Genomic DNA, 13911 nt, shown 5'->3' on the forward strand with positions numbered 1-13911 from the left:
AGATGAAATTTTGATATTGACCAAATACTTATTTTCCACCATAATATGCAAATAAATTCTTTCCAAATCAGATAATGTGATTGTCTGGATTTGTTTCCACATTTTGTCTCTCATAGTTGAGGTATACCTATGATGAAAATTTCAGGCCTCTCTAATCTTCTTAAGTGGGAGAACTTGCACAATTGGTGGCTGACTAAATACTTTTTTGCCCCACTGTATGTGTTGTGCGTGCATATGAGTGTGTGTATGTGTCTTGTACATGCATATGAGTGTGTTTATGTGTAGTCTGCGTTAATATAAATATGAGTATGTGTATGTGTGGTGTGCGTGCATATGAGTGTGTGTATGTGTGTTGTACATGCATATGAGTGTGTGTATGTGTAGTCTGCGTTAATATAAATATGAGTATGTGTATGTGTGGTGTGCGTGCATATGAGTGTGTGTATGTGGGCTGTTAAATAAAAAATAGGGGGGGTCTGCTTTACCTTAAAATGCCAGGGCCTTTTTTTTGGTCCCAGTCCGGCCCTTTTGATGCTTATACCCTGTTGTAAATAGAAACATGAGAGAGTCTTCTTACATTACAGTGGTGTATTTTTTTTAACTATACGCTCTCTTCTTTTGACTGATGACACATTTGTGTTTATTCAAGGTCTTACTCTGCAGCTTTTGATATCATGGATGTGCAGTTTGCTTCTTCCTCATAACCTGTAGTTATATATGGAAATGACGTGGACATAGGTATTCTGGTTATTGAGCTGGTTGTCTTTTTTCACAGTCTTTTTGGATATGACACAGGGCACATTATCTGTAAAGCACAAAGAAAAAGTTTTTGTTTTTTTTAATAATACTTTTTTTTTCATCAACTATTTTAAATAACACCATAGGGCTGATTATCTATACTTTTTAGATTTAGATTTAGGTTTAGATTTTAAAGATTTTTTCACTTGGTCCACCTAAGAGCATTATAGTTTTTATTATATTTGTGTAAGATCAGGATCTATAAAATAGCTTTTATTGTTGTCTGTTCCGAATAAACGTATATTTTTTTTTATTATATTCAGTTGTCACTTATATTATTGTAAACATATCACCTTATTGATTTTGGATGTTGATTATAGACTTTTAATATGTATATTTGCAGTCAATCAGTATTAGCCTAAAGGCTTCACAATCATATATTCCAAGTAGAAACCCTATTGCTGTTTTAAAGTGCTACTCCCCATTTCTTTGTTTTATAATAAAAACTAACTGCAATGCACCCCACCACTGCAAAAAACGTAATTGTAGCTTGACATTATGACCATAAATCCTATTGGCTTAACTATTTTCCCATAGCTAATGTACCTAACATAAATCGGTCCTCCTTGCAATAACGCCTCATGGCTTACTCTAATCCTCTTTGACCCACTGACTGCAATGCCCCATCTCCTAAAAAAACACCCAAACTTGATCTTTCAGAGTAATAATATAAATGTCCTACTTTATCCTCCCATTGTAAGCCCTTAAACACCTAAGTCATCCAAATAATGTCACTTGTATTAACAATTTCACTTAATTAACCCAAACAAGGTACTTCCTTAAGTCAAGCTGAAGAATCTTCCTTATTCAGTGTCTTCTTTATGGTCAGCAACAGGTCCCTGCTTGTTGACTTTAGGAAACATGTAACACATCCATTTAAGAATGATGTCTACATGTTAGCTTTTTGATGAGATTGAAGAGATTTGTTATGTTCTTTAAAAGGTGCCTAAAAGGGAAAATAATAGTTTTAATATAATATATTAGTAAGGTTTAGACATAAAGATATTTTCAGGTACCTAATTTTATGTTACAAATGCGAAAAAAGGTAAAGCTGTGTATTTATGGTATGGAAAACCCTGGTAATACAATTTATTGGATGTGCTGAAAAATTGGTGTCATTAGTTGCAATGGGAACAAAACTGTTGATTCAATGCTCTTGACACTTTTATTTTCTTTTTCATATATGCAAATGGGCCTATTTATAATGGTGCGAGTGGACATGATCCGATATAGCGAATTATGTCCGCTGCACATCGATAAATGCCGACAGCATATGCTCTCGGCATTTATCATTGCACCAGCAGTTCTTGTGCAATACCGCCCCCTGCAGATTCGCGGTCAATCGGCCGCTAGCAGGGCATGTCAATCAACTTGATCGTATTCGATTGGGTTGATTTCTGTCAATTTCTGTCTGCCGCCTTAGAGCAGGCGGACAGGTTATGGAGCAGCTGTCTTTAGACCACTGCTTCATAACTTCTGTTTCCGGCGAGCCTGAAGGCTCGACGGAAACACGGGGAATCAAGCTCCATATGGAGCTTGATAAATATGCCCCAAAGTCTTCATTTCATTCTAGGCCACAATTAGACTTCAGTAACTAAATGTATTGTCTAGGAAGAATATTTAAACAGGATTATATCATTGCATCTATAAGGAGCTATGTGGTCTGGGCTTTGGTTGAACCCTTTAGACAGATGTACTCTGTGCCCTTGTACTTTATAAGGACATTACACCTAGCCAAGTGTCACTTTATTAAAGCTAAGCATATTTGAATTTAATCTTGTTTTCCTGTTACAGTCTATTGGTTCTCTCTTAATTTATCTTACATATTCAATACCTACAGAATAATTTCAGTCTGTAACACAATACTATTTAATGAGATCAAATATATTCAGTGTAGTAAAAAGTATTTTTCCACATCCAGATAAGGTTATACGATATTGGGGCTGGTGGTGATGATTGATAAGGTAGAACATTTAGATAAGAAGCCTTTTCCTAGTGTAATAGTCAAAATGTTAGACGATACTTAGTGGGTGGGATAATTTCTGAATATATCATGCCTGGTGCATATTATTGCACATTTGATGATGAGTGTCTAGAAATGGTTGTAGGTTTTGCCTGATTAGGACTGTGGTTAATATGATGTTGCATTTAAAACTGGCCACAAAATTGAATATGGGAGAGAAAATAGATTAAAGTTGTAAGTCAATAATAATAGCAGAGGGGATAATACTTGTGTAAAGCTATAGCTAGAGAAGAGGTTGGTGGAAATAAAGCAATATTTCTAACATCTGTATGCATAGGGAAACACTATATGACCAACTGGTGTTTATTATTATTATTATTATTTATTTATAAAGCGCCAACAGATTCTGCAGCGCTGCCCATGGGTACAGGGATAACAGTACAATGGAGAAACAATACGATAAAAGACAAAATTTTACAGACAAAATACAGGGGGAATTCAGGGCCCTATTCCAGTGGGAACTTACAATCTAGATGGGTAGGAGGATGGGAAACAGGAGGTGGGGACTGCAAATGTGAGAATGATATTAGTGAGGAGATAGAAGGCAACTGTTAGTTAAGTGAAGTTAGTTTGTAAATAAGTTGGGTGATAAGCGTCCCTGAACAGAAAGGTCTTTAGGGAACGTTTAAAGGAGGGGAGGCTAGGGTAGGGGCAAGTCTGACAGCACGAGGAAGCGTGTTCCAGAGGCTTGGTGTCGCACGAGAGAAGTCCTGTAGTCTAGCATGAGAGGAGGTGATGCTAGAGGACGCAAGAAGTAGGTCATTGTTGAATCTTAGGGGGGCGGCAGGAGTATATTTGTTGATAAGTGAGGACAGGTAGGGTGGGGCAGCATTGGTGAGGGCTTTGTAGGTCAGGGTGAGAATTTTGAATTTAACTCTGTTGTGAATGGGGAGCCAGTGAAGGGACTCACAGAGAGGTGCAGCAGAAACAGAGCGTTGAGAGAGGTGGATTAGCCTGACAGATGAATTTAGGATGGATTGGAGGGGAGAGAGGCAGGAGAGAGGTTGTTTGAGTAATAATTGCCTAAGATTGTCAGGGTGCCAGGAATTAGACTGAGACAAGAAGTGCAAAAATAATCACACCTTTATTAATAGCAAAAAATAATAAAAAGTCCACGAGTCAAATAACAAGCTAAGAATCAAAACCAGAACTGGTAGTCAGACGAGCCGAGTCAGGAGCCAAAGCGAATAGTCAGACGAGCTGGAATCAGGAACAAGGAGAACAGCAGAGTCAGGAACAAGCCAGGGATCAGGAACCAGGAGGGACGTCAGACAGCCAGGTAATACACAGGAGTTCTCACAAACAGGTCTGAGACAACACAAGGGCAAAGCATACTGAACAGAGGCCCTTTAAATAATAAGTGATGACATCACAATTCTGAGACTGCATCCTGTCTCACACGGATGATGTACACCAGTATGGCCATAAAAGGAAGTGCAGGAAATGAGCATCATCACACAGTATACACCAGAGTCAGCAGCACATGGCAAACAGATCAGGGGAAAAAACCCGACAGTACCCTCCCCTCAACGACCCCTCCCCCACGGGAGGACAAAAGGTTTATTGGGGAAATGGGCATGGAAGGCACGGAGGAGGGCGGGAGCATGAGCATCAGAGGAGGGAACCCATGAACGCTCTTCCGAACCGTAGCCCCTCCAGTGAACCAAATATTGTACGCGGCCCCTGGACATATGAGAGTAAATAATGCTGCTGATCTCATATTCCTCATGGTTGTCAACAAAGATAGGGCAGGGACAAGGCAACACAGTGATAAACCGATTACAAACCAATGGTTTCAAGAGGGAGACATGAAAAACATTGGAGATGCGCATTGCAGGAGGAAGGTCAAGAGCGTAGGCCACAGGATTGACCCTTCGGAATATTCGAAAAGGACCATCATAATGGGAAGCCAGTTTATTGGAAGGCACACGAAGGTTCAAGTTGCAGGAGGACAGCCAAACTCTCTCACCAACCTGGTAGGAAGGCGCGGGCAGATGCCTATGATCAGCCTGGAACTTTTGACGCTGCATAGAACGATGAAGGCAATCCTACATTTGCACCCACGTGGAACAGAGTTGCCAGAGATGCTCCTCCAAAGCCGGAATACCCTGAGACACGAATGAATCGGGCAACAAGGATGGTTGAAACCCATAATTCACCATGAACGGGGATAACTTGGAGGAAGCATTAATAGCACTATTACGAGCAAACTCTGCCCAAGGTAACAGTTCAGACCAATTATTATGGGGATCTGAGACATAGCAATGAAGGGAACTGTTCCAGAGCCTGATTAGACCGTTCCACAGCCCCATTGGATTGAGGGTGATATGCCGAGGAGAAGGAAAGCTGGATCCCCATTTGAGCACAAAAGGAACGCCAAAATCTGGAGACAAACTGGCTACCCCGGCCTGACACTATCTCCTTGGGTAACCCATGTAAATGGAAGACCTCCCGGGCAAAAATTGAAGCAAGCTCCTGAGCGGTAGGCAACTTCTTCAAGGGAATGCAATGTGACATTTTAGAAAAACAGTCAACCACCATAAGGATAACAGTATTGCTATTGGAAACAGGGAGCTTGACAATAAAGTCCATGGAAAGATGTGTCCAAGGACGCTCACCATTATCAATAGGTTGAAGAAGACTCACAGGAAGACGTTGAGGAGTCTTATTCTGTGCACAAACTGAGCAGGAGGCAACATATACAGCAACATCAGAACGAAGAGCTGGCCACCAGAATTGTCAAGTGACAGACCAAATCATTTGGTTCTTGCCTGGGTGACCTGTGGCTTTAGGATAGTGGTAAGTGTGCAAAAGTTTAGTTCAAAGATTCTCAGGAACAAAACACTTACCACAAGGTTTCTCAGGAGGTGCATTGGTTTGTGCAGCCAGGATCTCCTCCCCCAAGGGAGAAGTCAAATTAGTACATATGGTAGCAAAAATATGGTCAGGAGGTATAACTGGAGTAGGTACAGACTCCTCCTTGGACAGAGGCGAAAATTGTTGAGAGAGGGCATCAGCCCTAACATTCTTACTACCAGGTAGGTAGGAGACCACATAATTAAACTGAGACAAAAATAGCGCCCATCTGGCCTGTCGGGGCAACAAACGTTTTGCTTCAGACAGATAAGTTAAATTCTTGTGGTCAGTAAGAATGAGCACTGGCACGCTAGTACCCTCGAGAAGATGCCTCCATTCCTTGAGTGCCAAAATTATGGACAGTAATTCCCTGTCGCCGATTACATAATTGCACTCTGCTAAAGACAATTTCTTAGAGAAGAAACCACACGGATGCAAGGAGCCATCAGACGTAGGACGTTGAGACAACAGGGCACCTACTCCGGTCTCAGGCGCATCGACCTCAAGAACGAAAGGCAGGACAGGGTTAGGATGAGCCAGAACTGGAGCGGCAGCAAAGGCAGTCTTAACACTATCAAAGGCCTTAATGGCAGTTGGTGACCAATGGAGTGGATCATTCTCTTTATGGGTCATGTCTGTGATAGGTTTGACCAAGGAAGAAAAGTTTTTAATAAACTTTCTATAGTAATTGGCGAACCCCAAAAAATGTTGAATAGACCGAAGACCAACTGGGCGAGGCCACTGCAGAACTGCAGATAACTTGTCAGGATCCATGGAGAACCCTGTAATGGAGATAACATAATCTAGGAAGGTTACTTGAGTCTGATGGAACTCACATTTCTTGAGTTTACAAAACAGGCCGTTCTCATGTAGTCTCTGAAGAACCCATGTAACATAAGAACGATGAGCCTCAAGTGTGGGTGAGTGTATGAGGATGTTGTCTAAGTACACCACAAAACACTGTTGCAACATATCTCGTAGGACATCATTAATAAATTCCTGGAAAACAGCAGGAGCATTACAAGATACTCATAATGCCTGCTCCAGGTGTTAAATGCTGTTTTCCATTTGTGGCCCTCCTTGATCCTAACAAGATTGTACGCTCCTCCCTAATCAAGTTTAGTAAAGACCATAGCTCCCTTGAGGCGGTCAAAGAGGTCCTTACCATTAAGCATTCTTAATGGTAAGACGATTAAGACCCCTATAATCGATGCATGGTCTTAACTCGCCACCCTTTTCTTCACAAACAAGTAGCCAGCCCCTGCAGGAGAGCAGGATTTGCGGATGATCCCCCGCGACAGAGCATTGGCAACATACTCCTCCATAGCACAATTCTCGCAACAGACAGAGGGTAAACCCAGCCCTGAGGAGGAATGGCTCCGGGTTGCAGGTCTATGGCACAATTGTAAGTCCGGTGAGGAGGCAACGTACTGGCATGCACCTTGTCAAAAACGTTTAGGAACTCTCGGTACTCCTCTGGCAATTGAGATACCGAAGACGTGCACAAGACTTTACCTGGTTTCCGAAGACAAGTGGAATTACATTAGGGAGACCACGACAAAATTTCGGACCTGTGCCAGTTGAGACTGGGATTGTGCTTTTGGAGCCAGTGATAACCCAGAATAACCGGAAAATGCAGAGAGTTTATCACCTGGAACTGGAGGGTTTCAAAATAGAGAGCCCCAACAGCAATGAATAACGGAGCAGTTTCGTGAGTAACGATTGTGGGCTGAAGGGGCCTGCCATCAATGGCCTCAATAGTAAGCGGAACGGACTGAGATAAAACAGGAATGGAGTGCTTTGCTACAAAAGCACTGTCAATGAAATAGCCCGCAGCACCAAAGTCAACAAGAGCCTGGGCGACTATGGAGGAGTCCACCCAGGAAAGGACAACCGTGACCAAAGGTTTCTCCTTCAGCGGTTCCGGGGACGATGATAAACCACCCAAGGTCTGCCCCTGACTGGACCTTAGGCTGTGTAGGACAAGACTTCAAAAGGTGGCCCTGTAACCCACAATAGAGGCAGAGCCCCTCCCTCCTCCTAAAGGCCCTCTCCGCCGCGGAGAGACGCATGAATCCCAACTGCATCAGCTCAGCAGTACCTGGTGACTCGGGACCAGGAGGCATAGGAGGAGAGGGAGGCATGGGAAACAAGAGGCTTCCACAAACTCTCCTTGAAAGAGGGCCTCTCACTTAGTCTGATGTCAATTAGGATCAAAAAAGACACCAATGCCTCGAGATCTTCTGGTAAATCTCTGGCAGCAACTTTGTCCTTAATCGCATCAGAGAGCCCATGAAAGAAGGCGGCAACAAGGGCTTCATTGTTCCAACCTACCTCTGCAGCAAGCGTACGGAACTCAATGGCATACTGAGCAACAGATCTTGTACCTTGCTGAATGGACATGAGTCATTTAGCAGCAGAGGAGGAGCGAGCCGGAACATCAAATACCCTTCGAAAAGGAGGTCACAAATTCAGGGTAATTTGAAATCACAGGTTTATTAGTCTCCCACAAGGGATTAGCCCAGGCAAGAGCTGTGTCAGAGAGTAACGAGATGAGAAATCCCACCTTAGCTCTGTCAGAGGGAATTGCCTGAGGTAACATCTCAAAGTAAATGCCCACCTGGTTCAAAAACCCTCTGCACTGATTAGGATCACCTCCATATTGCTGAGGTAGAGGTGCAGAACCGGACATGCTCCTGGTAGGACTAGGTGCAGCAGCGGAAACAGGAGCAGCCATAACTTGCGGGACACTTTGGTCCAAATGTGCAGTGCGAGTCAGCAGGGTTTGCAGGGATAGTGCAAATTGATCCAAACGTTGATCCTGTTCATCCATCCTGGAAATTATGGCAGGTAAAGGTGGATTATTAGCACCATCAGGATTCATGGCCCTTGCGTAATGTCAGGGTGCCAGGAATCAGACTGAGACAAGAAGTGCAAAAATAATCACACCTTTAGTAAAAGTCCACAAGTCAAATATCAAGCCAGGAATCAAAACCAGAACTGGTAGTCAGACGAGCCATGTCAGGAGCCAAAGCGAATAGTCAGACAAGCCGGAATTAGGAACAAGGAGAACAGCAGAGTCAGGAACAAGCCAGGGATCAGGAACCAGAAGGGACGTCAGACAGCCAGGTAATACACAGGAGCTCTCACAAACAGGTCTGAGACAACGCAAGGGCAAAGCATACTGAACAGAGGCCCTTTAAATAATAAGTGATGACATCACAATTCTGAGACTGCATCCTGTCTCACACGGATGATGTACACAAGTCTGGCCATAAAAGGAAGTGCAGGAAATGAGCAGCATCACACAGTATGCACCAGAGTCAGGAAGAGAGGTGAGTAAAATGGCTGCCAGCAGCACATGGCAAACAGATCAGGGAAAAAACCCTGACAAAGGAGGACCCAATAGGTTCATAATCATAATACCTTCAGACTTGTTCCTCTCTACTACTGGATAGAAGCAGCCGGTAACCCCCCCCCCCCCCCTTTAATGAGATAGCTAATTTGTTTTGTGTTGTGTTATAACCCACCTTCCCTATATACAATGCATCTATTAAGACCACAAAAGTGAAATTATTTTTGTCCTGAATTCAGGAGAGGAATGCTTGCTTGAATTATACACAATCCATGAATCATGAGACCACCTCTTTATTTGCATACCTTAGATCAAGATCCAGAGCAAAACAGTGAAGATCTAGGGACAAAATACAGTAGGTTTATAAGTGCCACCATTTACAATGATATGGAACAGACATGAAATGGAGAGAAAGGATTTGAACAAGGAAAAGGTATAGGTGACAAGTAAAGACAGAAAGGAACAGTCACATATAGTGTATGCGATGCTCATTGTGGCATTGGAAGCTCAGATATTACCTTTGATAAGTTCTGCTTCTTTATCTTCTTAAAGCTCACTTGTGTGCACTCGAAACGCTCATCACATCCAATGACTTTTGCAGTTCAGAAACTTCTTACATGAAGAAAACATTTGATTAGCATTAAGCTAAAATCCTGTGATCCCATTTAAGTCACTTTTTGAAACTAATCATTATTTCTAATGGCATTGGCATTATAATTTGTATACCATTGTCCATCTACAAAACTCTTTAAAGTCAGATAGTTCTGTGGCTATCAGGAGTGAAGTTAATATTCTTGATCATCGTGGACAGTAAAAATGGGGTACCACATGGTATTAGATTATCTTTATAATTACAATGGACAGTAGATTAAATAGTTTTTAATGAATTAAGGCAAATTTTAGAATATATTGGCATATTGGATAGAACATCCATAATAGTTATTAAAAAAAGTGAAGCACTAGCTACCGCTTGCGCTAGAGTGCTAATTGCACTAGCAGTAAGTAATTTTCACTAGTCGGGTTGCACTGGTATTACAAGTTGAAAGTAAAAAGTTATTACTCTAGCACTAACCTGACTCGCAAAATAAGTTACCGCTAACACAATAACCTACTGCTAGAAATATATGAAACAAAAAAAGTTAAAAGAATAACACCCTACTCGCGCACTAACCCAAATCACCATAAGCCCCTAGTCTAATAACTGCTAAACTGCCACATTGCCCACCGCAAAGTTCTTACTACACTATTAACCTCTAATCTGCCATCACCCCACAAAACAAACTGCCTATGTACACTATTAACCCCTAAACCGCCATCCCCCACAACGCAAACTACCAATATACACTATTAATCCCTAAACCCCCATCCCCCAACATGGCAAACAGTAAATTAAACTATTAACCCCTAAACTGCCATCCCCCCACAATGCAAACTACCTAAACTATTAACCCCTAAACCACAATCCCCCCACAATACAAAGTAATAAACTAACATCTAAACCCCTAACCTTACACCCCCTAACTTAACCCAAATTGAAATACCCCTAAATTTACAAAAAAAAAAACTAACTACCTTATAAAAAAACTTACCTGTAAAATTAAATAAAAATCAAATCTTACCATTATAAATAAAAAACCTAACATAACTAAAAATAAAAAAAAACTAACATTACAAAAAAATAACTAACATTACAGAAAATAAAAAAAACCTCTAAGATTTTAAAAAATAAAAAAGTAATTATCAAAAAAAAAATAATGTAATCCTATTCTAAAAAACCATACTCAAAATAAAAAACAGCTCTATTCTAAAACTAAACTACCAATAGCCCTTAAAAGGTCCTCATGTAGGCCCTAAAGCAATCAAACACCCAAAAATAAAAAATAAACTATTTTAAAAAATCTAAACTACAAAGTACTCTAAAAAGAACATTTGGATGGACATTGCCCTTAAAAAAAAACACCCCAAAATAAAAAAATAAACTAAAACTAATCTCAGCAGTCCATCTTCATTCAGGCGGCTGACCATCTTCAGCCAGACGGAGGTCACGGCGGCACTAGTCCTCATCTTGCAAGCTTCAACACGGAGGTCCTCTTCATATCTTCTCTAGCCGCACACTGAATAGTGAATTCAAGGTACCCCATTTATATGGGGGTACCCTTGCATTCTTATTGGCTGATTTGAATCTTCAAATTCAAATCAGTCAATAGAATGAAAGCCTGGATGATGAAGATGGCCTGCTGACTGGATAAAGATTGAACGATGTCTGGATGAAGATGGACCGCCGCCTGGATGAAGATGGACCGCCGCCAGCATCATCATCACTGGTGTGTACCTTTATGGGGTTAGTGTTAGTTTTTTTTCTTTTTGGGGTGTTTTTTTTTTAAGAAGAGGTTTATTTTTTTATGGGCAACAAAAGAGGGGTGGGGTGTAATTTTAGCGTTTTTTTTTTTTTTTTGTGTTTTCTTTAAAATAGAGCTTGATCGCTTTAGGGCAATGCCCTAAAAATGGCCATTTTAAGGATTATTTGTAGTTTGGTTTTAGAATAGGGCATTTTTTTACTTTGTGGTTTTTTGGTTTTAAAATAGATTTTTTTTAAAAAAAAATTAGTAATCACTTTTTTTGTTAGACTTTTATTTTTTATAATGTTAGGGTTTTTTATTTTCTGTAATGTTAGTTTTTTTGTAATGTTAGGTTTTTTATTTTTAGTAATGTAAGATTTTTTTTATACTAATGTTAGGGTTTTTTTATTTTTAAAGTTAAGATTAGGTTTTTATGTAATTTTACAGGTAAGTTTTCTTTTAAGGTAGTTAGGATTTTTTTTGTAAATTTAGGGGTATTTTAATTTGGGTTAAGTTAGGGGGTGTTCGGTTAGGTGCTTACATGTTAGTTTATTACTTTGCGTTGTGGAGGGATGGTGATTTAGGGGTTAATTGTTTATTTTACTGTTTGCGATATGGGGGATAGAGGTTTAGGGGTTAATAATGTAGTTTAGATCTTGCGATATGGAGGAATGGCAATTTAGGGGTTAATAGTTTGGAATTTAAGCACAAATGGCAGCAAGTTTTTAAGCAGTGCTTTAAAAAAGCAAACAGTGTTTTCAAACAGCACTTTAAAAAAAAGAACAATTGGGGTGTTTTTATGTCCAGGTGTTCTTTTACAGGCTTTGTTATCGTAAAAAGGACACTAAACCAAATTTTTTCTTCTTGTATGATTCAGATAGAGCATGCAATTTAAAGCAACTTTCTAATTTACGCCTACTATCAATTTGTCTTCATTCTCTTGCTATCTTTGTTTAAAAAGCAGGAATTGTAACGCTTAGGAGCCAGCAGATTTTAGGCTCAGCACCCTGGATAGCACTTGCTTATTGGTGGTTACATTAAGCAAACCAGTAAGCAAGCATAACCCAGGTTCTCAACCACAAATGGGCCAGCTCTTAAGCTCTACATTCCTGCTTTTTAAATAAAGATAGCAAGAGAACAAAGAAAAAAATATAATAGGAGAAGATTAGAACGTTACTTAAAATTGCCTGCTCTATCTGAACCATGAAAGAAAAAAAAATTGGGTTTAATGTCACTTTAAACATTTATACTTTTTATTTTCATCATTTTGTTTCTGTAACTAAAAGGGTTTTTGAGTGGAGGGCAAAATTAATGCTTCAGCTCCAGCGTTAATTGTGCTAGAAGTAAGCTTTTTGCATTTGTTGGGTTGCACTGATATTATGAGTTGAAAGTAAACTGTTTTCGCTCTTGTGGTAACCCAGCAAGCGCAAAAAAGCCGGTTAGAATATTGCCTACATGTTCATGTATTCCACCATAGAAATCAATCGAGAAAAAAAGTGGAATCCTAACACCTCACTCTCATGCTAACCCGATCACATATTCTCATTTGTACTAACCTAACATGAAAATATGAATATTTCACATTCCAATGTTCTTGAAATAACAGAAAATGTTCTATTTATTCATATGAAAATATTTTTACATATAATTGATGTTTTTTTGGTAAAATATATATCTATACCAATATATATATATATATATATATATATATATATATATATATATATATATATATATATATATATATATATATATATATATATAATTATATACTGTATAGGTATAGACAAATACAGATATATATAGGAATATCTATTTAGAAATACATAGAACATATTCTGCTATGTGCAGAACATTGGAATGTCAAATGTTTAAGTAAATACATAGTTAAAACCTTTATTAAATATGAATATTGCATAAATATGCTTTTAAAATGTTTTCAAAAACTTAAGTGCAAAGAGCTCCAATACAATTGTTTATATGTCTATATATATGTACATATGTATTTATGTGTGTATATGTCTGTAAATACATATATACACATATAGATACATAAATACATATGTACACATATATAGACATATCTATATACATACATTTCCATCTTTAGACATGTATATGTATGTATCTCAATGTTAAAGCCTGTCTTTTTTTCTAACACCTGATATCTCATATCTTTCTTAATAAATTTTTTATCAGATGGTGTTATTATGAATGCTACTTTACTTTGCAATGTATTGTTGATGTGTTTTGTGCAACAGCTAAATTGTGGTAATCATACTAGCATAAATCACGACTGTGCTCAAGCGATCGTGTTTACTTTCAACTTGTAATAACAGTGGTAAGCCGGAAGCCCGCAATAAACCCCTTATTGCTCGGGCGCAAACATTTGCTCTCCACTTGTAATCTGGCCCAAAATCTTTAATTGGACCAACAATAAAATTACACATTATGCACATACAAGTGCTTTTTTCTACTTAACAGTCTGGCTCAATTTCCTTCATTGCTTACAATGGTGCTCACCAGCAAGTAGACAGCGA

Source organism: Bombina bombina, chromosome 6 (genome assembly GCF_027579735.1).
Source record: "Bombina bombina isolate aBomBom1 chromosome 6, aBomBom1.pri, whole genome shotgun sequence".
NCBI classification, from domain to species: domain Eukaryota; kingdom Metazoa; phylum Chordata; class Amphibia; order Anura; family Bombinatoridae; genus Bombina; species Bombina bombina.